At 47.1% G+C, this 12,750-nt stretch overlaps 1 non-coding gene across 1 annotated transcript; it reads left to right on the top strand.

Annotated features, from left to right (window-relative positions):
* The first annotated feature begins 1,753 nt into the window (after positions 1 to 1,753).
* LOC123626744 lies at positions 1,754 to 1,857 on the top strand. The gene has a single exon (XR_006730985.1). It is a non-coding gene; the product is annotated as a U6 spliceosomal RNA (small nuclear RNA).
* The last annotated feature ends 10,893 nt before the right edge of the window (positions 1,858 to 12,750 follow it).

Raw genomic sequence — 12,750 nt, 5'->3', positions numbered from 1 at the left:
CATTCAATAAATATTTGCTAAGCAAATAAACTTACTTCTACTTTACACTCCTTTTTATGTTCACATGTTTTTTAACATTTTTATTATTAGGGTTAGTATTTTGTGTGTAACTAAGTGCCTGCCCTCACAAGGACTACAAGCTCCCTGATATTAAAACAACATCTGCCCTCTCCTAACGCTTCTACCAATTGGGAAAAAAAAAAAAAAACCAAGGATCACAAGAAAAGTTTATCTGTTGTGCAATTCTACCAGGAGGCTGAGAAAACGCCCAGACCAGATAAGGAATGATGCCGAGAACTTGGTGGGGGCGGGGGCGGGGGCGGGGAGGAAGCTGACGGACTCTGGAAGGAACAAAACTTCTACAGCAAAGAACATTTCAGCAGCCTAATTAAGAAAAGTGGACCGGGAATTAGAGATGCAGCCACCTGTCAAAAGATAAATTAGAACAGGTACGAAACCACTGACCCACTTTCTCTATGCTATGATCTTTAGTCGATGTAGCCAAAATGTAACTTATGTTCCTATCAGCTGGTACCCTGGGAAGAGAAACCATAATAACAAATCTTGCTCTAAAATATGGTCTGGCCTCTCTTTTCTTGCAAGGAAGGGTCTAGTCTCTGCCCAGCACAAGCAGTCAGAGTCCTGGCAGGAAATGGATGACAATGCAAGACAAGTAATAAGAGATTATTCATAAAGGCAGCAGTGATCAGAAGAAACTAACAAGGGATGGTGCTGTGCCCCGAGCCCAGCAATACTGGGGGAGCCATTGCCACCCCTCGACCCAGATGCACAAGGGCAGGTATTGGTTGCCGGAACCTGGAGGAAGCAGCTATAGGGGGAGGTGCTTCCTACCAGGAGCTGTGGCCTTTGGTCCTTTAGCACAGGTGCAGCAACGCAGCAAGGAGGAAGGCAGGGGAATCAGTGCCCTGCACCCTACCTGGTGGGGGTGCCTCCCACTGGCCAAAACCACCCAGAAGCTAGAGGACAAGGGGGACCCTGAGGCACGAAGCTGGGTGAAGGATGGAGACTGGATTACGATGGGGGGTGGGGTGCAGATGTCACAGCTTTGGGTTCACACACCCCCCAGGTGCAGTCTCACCCTTCTCCCACCTGCTTTCTACCTGTGTGGACCCCATGATCCCTGGTTTCCAGGTGGGTTTGGCCAACGGCAAAGACGAGAATGCGATGGCGGTGCTGATTCTTCTGGTTGTCTCTAGCTGGCCCAGTCCTTCAGCAGAGGGGGGCCCCCTACACAGCTCTCTCCCCCAGTCCCTTCAAATTATTGCACAAGGCTTTTCCAAGGTGGTATCTTTCTACAGTAACACATCCCCAATGTTCAACGGAAGCTAGTGAGAAACTAGCGTTTACCTACCAGAAACCCATTTTTACATTTTACAAACAAATTCTGTTGGAATACATACCTTCCCCTATAGAAGGGATACCTGCGAGAGGGGGCAGTTCAGGATAGTTCATGTTCATGACGTTGTACAAACAGGGAAACATGAGTCACAGAGGAGCTTCCTCTCCGCAAGAACTCAGAGCTCTGCCACTGGCTGGCGCCTCGCTCCCAGCTTGAGTGACTGCTTCCCAACGCAAGTGTTAAAAGGAGACCGGTCATGTAGCTCCGCCATTCAGTAAATACGGATCGAGGGGATGTTCATCTGAACAGGGTTGCAATTCTTATTGTTCTTTCCCACCTTAGAAAAGAAAAACGCCATGGCTGTCTATTGCACATTGACTAAAACAAAGTCCTGTGCTCGCTTCGGCAGCACATATACTCAAATTGGAACAATCCAGAGATTGGCGTGGCCCCTGCACAAGGATGACACACGAATTTGTGAAGCATTTCATATAAAATAAATAAATAAATAAAACACAGTCCTCAGCAAAATCTCCAAAACGCTCTGAGATCCGATTCCAACCGGCTCTCTCTTCTCCCCTCCGATGAACACCTGCTGTCCCAGCTCCCCAGACCACGACACTGCTTCCCGTCCGCCTCTCCGAGGCCATGCACCCCCTCTGCCTGCACTGTGCTTTCATCTCCAGCTGTCAAAATCCTCCTTGACACTCAAAGACTCATAGACAAATCTTCAAAAAGCTCGATTTTTAATAGCCACAAACTGGAAACCTCCCCAATGTCCATCAGCCAGGGGAGGCACAAACAAACCGTGGTGTGTCCATCCAGTGGAATCCGCTCAGCCGCAAAGCACACGCTGCTGATACACGCACCAACACGCATGAAATCCAAAGTCGTTAAGCTGAGTGAAAGAAATCAGATAAAAAAAAGGATACATACTCTACAATTCCTTTTATTCAAAATTCTAGGAAATGTAAACTAATCTGAATTTACTGAATTACCGATTTACTGAATAGCTATGGAGATCAGTAGTTGCCTGAGGACGAGGGTAGAGAAAGGGAGGGATGACCAAGGGGCTCAAGGAGTCTTTGGGGGAAGATGGAGTGTGTGTTATTCTGATTGTGGAGACGGTTTCAGTGGTGTAAACATATTCTGAAACTCATAAAGTTGAACACTTTATGTGCGGTTTACTGCACACCAATTATACCCCAATAAAGTTATAAAATAATACTATAAACAAAGTTAAGACAAACCACAAACTTGAGAAACTACTGACAGCAAGCCAATAAAGGGGTATTGTTCACAAGATAACAAGAGCTCCAACAAATCAATAAAAAATATAAATAAAGCAATAGAAAATGGGTACAGAGCACAAACAAAAGGTAGCTCAGAAACAAATGCAAATAACCGATATGCTTGAATACAATTGTTCTGCCTCAATAGAATGTAAAAAAATGCACCTTACTCACCGAGGGGCCGGAAGGAATGGCACTATCTGTAAAGATCGTGGGGGAGGAAGTAGCCCTTGTTGGTTGGGGGGAGGGGAGGAGAGCATCCTAACCACGCCCCCGGCATCCTGACCACGCCCCCAGCCCCTCCACCTCATGTCCCTTGGCCCAGCATCCTGGGTGCTGCCTGGCCTGTCGGTTACCAGACTCCATATGCGAAACAACAGCCCGCCCCACAGGTACGCGTGTCTTTGAACTGTATCTGCTGGGTCCCATCATTAATAGGAAGGTCAGCACATCCCCAGCAGTCACATGTGCGTTACTCAAGCCCAGTGCAGGGGAGGGTTGCTGGGCTGGCTGCCAGCCCGCGTCCCTGGAGGTGCAGGCGCACCTGTCCCTCTCCCCCGTGCAAACACCAGCTCCCTGGGGCCGCAGGGCGCGTCAGAACCGAGCACGGGACTCCTGCCCTGCGCCCAGGACTCCGAGTCCCAGTACGGCACTTCCCAAAGCACCTCGAATACCTTACTTTTTCAATCTAATTCTCACAAGAACCCTGAGCTGGTATCATGGTTAACATTATGATGACCCCCTAATGTGAGGACGCAGAGGCTTCCAGGAGGGTGGCCGTCCCCGAGGTTGCCGGGTTAACCAGGAAGGGGACGTGAGCCTGCGGCCTCCCGCCTCCGCGTGCGTGTCCCCGGACCCACCCCGGCCCGTGGGCGCAGCCGCGGGACGCACCTGCGCTGGCCGGCCGCGGGGTCCCTCCTCCCGCCAGCGTCTCCCTCCGCCGGGCGGCTCCTCTCTGCCTGCCCGCAACGGACTGACACTGACAGGCTCCCGCGGGGACCAGAGCAGAGCTGGGGGGATTGCGGGGCCATTGAGGGGGTTGGGGGCAGCGCGGCGAGGACAGGAGGCAGAACCGGCCTGGAAAAATCCCAGATGACCGTGGAAGAAATAAGGGGAGAAACAGGAACATCCATAAGAAAAGGGACATTTTGTGCATATTTTGTGTCTCCTCAGCTTTCCAACTTTTCTGTCTTTAAGCCTTTATGAAAGGGGAGAAAAGAACAGATGATGGTTCATTTATTACTTATTAACAAACAAGTGGCACTAATGAATAGCATCATTAAAGGGCATTTTGTGAATATTAATGTGTAGTTATATTCTAAATAAGGGCTCTGTTCTCCCCTTGGACAAGCCAAGGTCTTTCCTATCCTTGTTCAAAAGTCACTTATTTTAATTACAATCACCTGCCCCCCCCCGTTAAAACCCCACAGTCAGACCCCTGATTCTGTGTCTCCCATAGTCCTTATCACATAATAAAATGCTATTAACGCATGATTTTTACATTTATTTTCATTGTCTCTCTCCCTGCACTAGACCACCTGCTTTACAAAGACACAGATTTTTGTGTGTTTTGTACATTGATGGGAACAAGTACCTGATACATCATAGGTGGGCAATAAATATTTATTGAAATAATAGGCCAGGTACAGTGGCTCACGCCTGTAATCCTAGCACTCTGGGAGGCCAAGGTGAGAAGGTCGCTTGAGGTTAGGAGATTGAGACCAGCCTGAGTAAGAGTGAGACCCTGTCTCTACTAAAAATAGAAAAAAATTATCCAGGTGTGGTGGTGCACACCTGTAGTCCCATCTACTTGGGAGGCTGAGGCAGGAGGATCACTTGAGCCCAGAAGTTTGAGGTTGCTGTGAGCTAGGCTGACGCCACGGCACTCTAGCCTGGGCAACAGAGTGAGAAAAAAAAAAAGAAAGAAAAGAAAAGAAAAAGAAAGAAAGAATAAAATAACGCTACATATGGAAGTGAGAGGGGTTCTGGTCCATATACCACCACCACTTCCTGTAGGATTCCTTCCTCAGTCAGCCCTTTCTCTCGTGCAGGGCTTGCAAGAGAGGCACAGGGAACCTCGGTTCAGCCATGAGCTACGCCCTCCCCTCTGAGCAGGCTCTGAGAGGCCCCATCCCCAAGCTCCTGGCTGCTGCCCCCGCACTCTGAAATCCAGCGTCCTCCCACACGGGCACGTGATCAGAGTTTCAGAGTGGAAAGAGTCTCTCATTCTACAGACGCAGACTTTGGGACCCCACGAGATACAGCTCACAAGGGTTCACAGTAAGCTGCCGAGTCCCTCTCTCGTTCTCTCCTGATGCATGAAGACTTTGTTCGTAGGTGACCAATGGCCTGGCTCTAGGCAAAATACCAGAAGGTGGAGGCTGTACTGGGGCCTCGCAGGTGGCTTGCCATGTTCTCCTCTCCCCTCACCCCTGCGCAGGTGTTTCCTGTCCCAGCCTTCCCGGGGCCGTGATGCATGCAGTGACTCAGCCAGTGATCGCATTTGGCCTGGCACACAAAACCCCTTTTGGATGACTCCAGGGGAGGAGGCTCTGGCAGTGCGATTGCAGTCCTCCGGGAGCTGAGTAGGAAGATATTTTGCAGAGGAAGCCTTGTCCAAACTCTAATATGTGCTCTTTAAAAAGAGCTTTCAACCTTTGTAACCCCACAGGACAAGGCAGAAGGCCACAGCCAGTGTGTGGACATGACTGGCTCGGGGTCTCTCCGTGAGCCAGGGCTGTAGGGTCCAGGTTTTCTGGTTCCTGGTTTTCAGCCTACAGCTTTTCTCTTCCCTCCATCATCATCACATCTCGAGCTGAGAAGAGCTGCGTATACAGGGACCATTTCGGGCAGATTTTCCCTGGCTCTTCCCAGATCTAAGTAAACCTGATGTACGGACACTCATTCTCACTCCCTCTCTTCCAGACGGACAAATCTCACCACCAGAGGCTGCCAGCAGCAAACTTGGAGCAAGAGATAAGAAACCCGATGCTTAAACCAGGCCAGATCCTCTCCTGGTTCATGAGCAGAACAATTGGGTTTTCACAGTATTATGGCGTCGGCACCTAACCCATCTGATGTTAAAAATAAAAATGAAAAAAAAACAGGCCACAATGACTTCTATTTCTTGAGCATCTAATCCATGCCAAGCACTTCCTCCTATTCATCCTCTGACGTACTTCCCTACCACGAGCCTGCAGCATGGGCTCAGAGAGGTTGAGTAGCTTTCTGACTGTCACACAGCAGTAAGCAGCAGAGCCGGCATGCAGACTGAGCACTGCATGACACCAGAACCTGTGGTTTTGCTCCTTAATATCCTAGCTGCAGTGGGCAAGGTCAAGATGGAGGAAAGACCTTCAGGTGGACGGCGCTCTTGTCCCTCGGAAGCTGCCATCTGCTCGGGGTCCTTCCTAGCCCACATTTCTGGGTTAGGTTTTTCCACAGCTCCCGTTGCCATGGCATTAGGGGCTCTTGTCACCATGTGAAAACCCAGAAGAGCAGAATAAGAGGATTCAGCTCTTTGATTCAAGAGCTGACCAGTTCTTTTAAAAGATAAACTCAATCTGGTCCTTGAATCAGGATTAGAAACTGGAGACAGATAATAGCACTTGTGGGCCTTGGAGTTATTTAGCTTCTTGCTCCAAGAAGTTCGGTTCACTTTTTAGACACGATCTCACTCTTCTCCCCAGGATCTTAGCAGGAGACCAGAGAAGAGATGGGGACAACTCTCTGTAGGGTCAGACTAGGAGCGAGGCTCACGGCCCCCATCCGTGTGTCAGAACTAGTTCCTTCTTCTCTCTTCTCCTCCTGGCGGGAAAGACAGGGCTGTCACACTGCTGGCACTGTCACGTGTAAGTTGGAATTTACCTGAGGGCCGTGGTTTGCCCCATCAAGTTTTTAAAAAATCAAGAAACGAACACCCTATAAGGTCTGCAGACTATTAGAGCTGAGAGGGACATTACCGTCCCAAGTCCTAGCCTCCCCCCCAGCACCCACCTGGCATCTTCCAGAAGAGCAAACAGAAGCCCAGAGAGATTATGTGGAATGAAGGGAAGGAGTTCCTGTTACTCTCTCTCAAAACAGCCTCCAGGTATGGAGGCCACCTGTCCTGCTGCCAGCACGGAACGTTCTCCACGCCCCCACTGGATGTTCAGACTACGTTTTGTTTCTCACTCACTCTAGTTGGATTTTTTCACTCTATGGTGGGAACGTTTGTGTCCCTCCAAAACTCGTATGTTGACATACTAACCCCCAAGCTGATGGTGTTGGGAGGTGGGGACTTTGGGGAGGTGATTAGGTCACGAGGGTGGAGCCCTGAGAATGGGGTTAGTGCCCTTATAAAAGAGACCCCAGGTAGCTCATTTGCCCCTTCTGCCTGTAAGGACACAGCAAGAAAGCACCATCTAGGAGCCAGAAAATGGGCTCTCACCAAACGCTGCATCTGGTTGATCCAATTTCCCAGCCTCCAGAAGTGTGAGAAATAAATTTCCATTGTTCCTAAGCTACTGAGGTTATGGTTTTTCGTTACAGCATATCCTATGCCCCTACTTGCTCTTGGTGCAATGATACAGTGGAAAGAAAGTGCCCTTTGGAATCAGACTCGGGTTTAAAGCTCAGCTCTCATTCCATTGAGTAGCTCTGCAATTTTAGCAAGTCACTTAATATTCCCTCAAACTCAGGGCTGAGAACAGTCTGAACAGGCCCATTTTAAGTCCAACACTCTCTGGTTCTCTGTCCTAGTTTACTTAAAATAAGACGCTGGAAGACTCCTACTCCTTGCTTTATGCCTCGATATTCTAGCACCAGTATTTCAAATGCTTTTAACATTCCGTTTTGAATTCCACATCTCAAATTCCCCAGATTTTTATGTTATACTTAGAAGCTCCATCTTACATCTTGTTGACCAGTTTTCAATACAGAGGGCTTCGTTGGGGGTTCTGTAACGGAAACACATACCAGCTTCCAACTTGGCTGAACCACTCAATGACGGAAGGAGAAGAGACAGAGCTCTTACTTTTGTTGCATGCTATTGAGAAACCAGCTCCCCAGTTTGCCGATGAGGCCAAGGATCTTAAGCGTTGTTTGTTTAGTCATCTGTGAATCAGCACTCTCAGCTCTCAGCCCAAATTGCAGAGGAAATTTCATTTGAAATTTCCAACAGTCCCAGCCTTGGGCAGCATACAAACATAAAGAGAGAAATGGCCTAAAAATGCAATTCCAGAACTTCCTAACCCAGTCAGTAGACTCCAAAACTGAGTACAAAAGACACTATTGAATAAGAATTCATCCAGGATGCATCCACCTACTTAGATTAAATTATTGACTTACCTGTCTTGTCAGAACCAGCCCCAAAGTCACAGGGCTTGAAGAACTAAGTTATATTCTAATGATTCAGGAGCTGTAAGTTTTCACACTTAACATCCTTCAGTGTCCAACAGGCCTGAGTTAAAATTCCTTAGCCAAGATCTTGGGGATTTGGGGAGAAATGGGGCTAATAGATTTGGGATTTTGTGGGGGGAGGTTGATGATGAAAATATCCTAAAATTGATTTTGGTGATGGTTGTACAACTTGGTGAATATACTAACAACCAAAGAATTTTGCACTGTGGCTGAATTGTATGATATGTGAATTACATCTCAATAAAGCTGTTACAAAAGTTCCCAGGCAACCTAATTTTCAGTTTCATTATTATAAAATGGGTTTAACACCTTACCTTGATGTTGTGAAGACTGAACCACTGTAATTAAGTGCCCAGTACCGACCTACAGTACATGTTCTAAATTACTAGACTCTGTTACTGCCAGAGTAACAGTAGCAGTAATAATTATGACAGTGATGGCAGTGAAATTATTCCTAGATCCTCCGTAAAGTTTCTTAATCCATTGTAGCCCCAAATTTTCTTTCTTCTCTAGATTATTAACTATACAGTCAATTTGAAAATTTGAGAAATGAATGACCTTTTTATGATAGGTCTTTTTGTTGTCCAGAACAATTATTTACATCTTTTATTCAACTAGTTTTATAGTTAACTTTTTTTCTTGTTTATGTCATCTTTCAACTAGACTATGAACTGCCCCCATCCCCCAAAGACAGAGAAAGTATCTCTGTGCCCCTCCCACAAAAACTTGCACTTGGGAAGTGCTCAGTGTGGTCTCTTGACTGTATTTTATTATTGGATCTGTTGGAAGTATGGAATTAATCTCACTACAGCTTCTTTTGTTCCTCAGTTTCCCCATTCATCCTTTCTTTTCTTGTTTCTATCTAGTAGCTTATCAATCATCTATCTACCAGTGTGAAGAATCTAACAGTCTCTAAACTTGGCTTCCACCTGTTCTAGGCAGAACTGCACCAGAGCAATGAGGAGGTAATTATTGTCCAGCTTACGACCATCAGTTGGAGAGGTTGCATAGAAGGGTGGACATGTTACCCTCTCAGTTTGCTCCTTGGAGGAAGATTAAGGAATGTGGCCCAAGGAATCCTTTATATTTATATAGAATCTTGGGCTCCAAAACTGGCTTCCAAGATTCAAAAATCTTCTTACTTGACAAAGATCTCGTCCGTGGTGGGACCTTTGTTCTATGCAACTAAAGCACATCTTTTCTACCAAAACATGGAAAGTTATACAAATCAACCAATGAAGTTAGCAAATGAGGCATGGCACCTAGAGGAAATAGAACAAACTATAGTTAAGAATGAATCCAGGCCGGGCGCGGTGGCTCACGCCTGTAATCCTAGCCCTCTGGGAGTCCGAGGCGGGTGGATCGCTCGAGGTTAGGAGTTCGAGACCAGCCTGAGCGAGACCCCGTCTCTACTAAAAATAGAAATAAAAATTATCTAGACAACTAAAAATATATATAGAAAAAATTAGCCAGGCATGGTGGCGCATGCCTGTAGTCCCAGCTACTTGGGAGGCTGAGGCAGTAGGATCGCTTAAGCCCAGGAGTTTGAGGTTGCTGTGAGCTAGGCTGATGCCATGGCACTCACTCTAGCCTGGGCAACAAAGTGAGACTCTGTCTCAAGAAAAAAAAAAAAGAATGAATCCAAACACCTAACGAAATAGAATCCACAAACTGGCAGACTGTGTCTTCAAACTACCACCACCTAATGTCATCTGCCACACGTGGCTAAGAATGGCAGAAACCAGTGAAATGCTGCTGGTTTAATAAGCTCCATAGATTATTGGGGGGCACTACTTGTGGGGCTCCAATAGCAGGTCGAGTTTGCCTTGTCTCTTTGACAAATGACCTAGACTCGTCTGCTGACCAGCAACTGAGTATATTAGAATGCTTTTAGCTGCAAGTAACAGAAACCTCTGTTTAATCAATAAAGAACTTTATTATCTCATGTAACAGGAAGGCCAGAAGAATGCAGTTTTCAGAATTGATTGACTCGTTGGCTTGGCAGTGTCACCAAGGACCCAGATTCTTTTCAAATCTCTGCCCTGTCATCCTTAAGAGTTGGCTTTAATATTAGGCTGGTAGGAACAACTCTCAGTATCTCATCCAAACCTTTCACCACCAGTTAGGGATAAGGAAGCCTTTCCCAGAGACCTCACAGCACTAACTAGCAGCCAGGGGGAAAGGACACCCTTTCTCCAATCAGACCCACTCAGGAGCTGGGGATGAGGTCAGCTCTCCACAGGTGGATGGTTACATGGGAATGGAGGGTACCTGAACAAACTAGGGTTCTGTTAGGACAGAAGAAAGGGGAAATGGAGTGATCACTGCACAAACCATGCTAGGGTACAATGGGATGGCTGGCGAGGGGCTGCCTGTATGAGCATATAGACAGGAACTAGATTCTCCATAGACTGAGCAGTGAGATGGCTTATCCACCCTAGAGGCAAGACAAAGCATTCTTTCTTAAGAACTCTAATAGAAGGTCAAATCATCCCATGAGATTTGGCAGCAATGAGTGGAAATGACATGAAGGGAACCGGGGGATGGGTGGAAACATGCGACAATTACTCATACACATCCACGGGCTTCCACAAGGTTCTGAGATGTCCAGCTGCCAGTGGGCGATGGGGGGAAGGGATGTGTCACTAGCTGTTTCCAGCAGCACCGTGACTGCCTGATAAACCAATGGTATCAGTGTGAGTGTCCCTGGTTTATTAAGTTAATGGATGAAAAACAAAATTTCCAGATACAGAAGGGACCAAAGCCAAGTTCACAAGCAATAGCCAACTCAAAGCAAGATGACAAATTTCCTTTAGAATTGGCCTGGCATCACTATCTGCACACTCTGTGATGGGCATGATTTGACACTTTCATAGTCCACAGTGATTAGGAAACCAGAAATGCCAATTCCTTCCCATCAAAGACTTTGTAGGGACTATTAACTATTGTGTCTTACAGTTAACAAAAAAATCTCCCATAAATTATCCCATTCATGTTTACATAATATTGGTCCTGATCTTAACCCCCTTCACGATTGAGGAAACTGAGACTCAAGGAAGTTAAATGACCTGCTCAAGATTACATGGTTGGTGAAGAACTAGAACTATACCCAGGATGGCCTTTCATAGAGCTAAAATATCAGTTTGTCTTCATTGCATAATTTGGGGCACCCTTGAAGTCCTGGAGATTTTTAGAGGCTATCTTCCACCTTGACCTGAAATTGAGCTTGAAAATTGAGTGACCTGAAATTGAGTGGGAACATCCCATTGAGCTAAGGCACCATGTCTCTAAAAGGTCCCTGCCAAAAGGTCCCTGCCAAAATGTCCACATCCTACCTAGAAAATGGAAAAGAAATTGGAATTCAGTTCTCTGCCAATTATCCTTCAGTGCCCATCCATGCCTTCCCTGAAATTCAGGGCTATTAGGTCAGCTCTTGCATGGAAATCAGACAACCAGGAGTCCACAGAAAGAAAGGGAATACTTAGACCTAAAGGAATGAGATTAGGTATGGGGAGGAGGAAGAGAGGCCACTCTGTGATAGAATGGGGCAGAAAGGGTTAGACAAGTCCCTTGGGCAGCTGGGGGGAGAGAGGGAAGCCTTAAAACCCAAAGGATAGACTTAAAAGAGAAATGGCTCTGAGCCCGGAGGAAAACCCAAAGGAATGTGGATTAGACCCCTGGGTGCTGAGCCTTCCTAAGACCCCTGGTTTCCATTTTCAGCACCGCTTGCTGAGGACACTGAATCGAGCATTCAGAACTCCCCAGTGTAAACAGCGACAGGCAGAGGTCCCGGCTCAGTCCCCAGGAAAGCCCTCTGGGCGCTGTCTTCGGTGCTGAAGTGGCACAGCCTGGTGCCTGGAACAGGCAGAAACAGCAAGGACGTTCCCAGGCTGCTCCGGGCTCCACTTCTGATTTAGTTTCAAAGCCATAGCAATCCCCAGCCCTGGGATCCAGCCACTTAGGCGTCAAAACTGGGACAAAGTGCCTTAAATCCCCACCTCTGCCTTCACTCCCACCACTCACACCAGCTCCTGAAAGGTGCAGAAAAGAGACCTTTGAACTGTACCAGCCAAGCTGCCAGGTCAGAGCATTTGCCAATAATACCCCAAGAACCCACTTTTCCCATCCCAGTTGATCTTCCATCCCCTCTCTCCAGTGTGCATGACCCACTTCCCAAGCCCACTCTTGGAAGAGGGTCCGGGAGACATCTTTTATAAACCAGAGTGGATTTAGGTCAGTGTGTGCCTCCACTGGAAACCTTACATGCCGTGGAATGGAAGATCATGCTGCCATTTAAGAGAGAGATTGAGAAGGCAATAGAGAGGGAGCAGATCCCTCAAGGCACGTAAGGTCACACCCACAGGCCGCTTCCTGTTGTCCTTACGCAGGACCAGTACTCTTACCATCATCATTGCACAACGTGAAAGATTTTGGTATTACAGGGAGAAAAACACATTCAACTTACTATAAACCAAGAATATTTAGTTACTCAAGTGAAACACAGGGTGACCAAGACACAGGCTCTATTTTCAAGGCATTCCCCAACTAACTGGGGGAATGGGTGGTGTACAAGGTTCTGTCCGGAAAGTATCTAGCCATTGTTAATATAACGAGAACAGTTTGCGCAAAATCCATGTAACCTGGCAGCCAAGGAGAGTGGACTGGAATGCACATGCGTGAACAATGTTTCTTGTATCT

Source organism: Lemur catta, chromosome 22 (assembly GCF_020740605.2).
Source record: "Lemur catta isolate mLemCat1 chromosome 22, mLemCat1.pri, whole genome shotgun sequence".
NCBI classification, from domain to species: Eukaryota; Metazoa; Chordata; class Mammalia; order Primates; family Lemuridae; genus Lemur; species Lemur catta.
The sequence above is the reverse complement of the archived record's forward strand: the minus strand, read 5'-3'. Positions and strand labels throughout refer to the sequence as shown.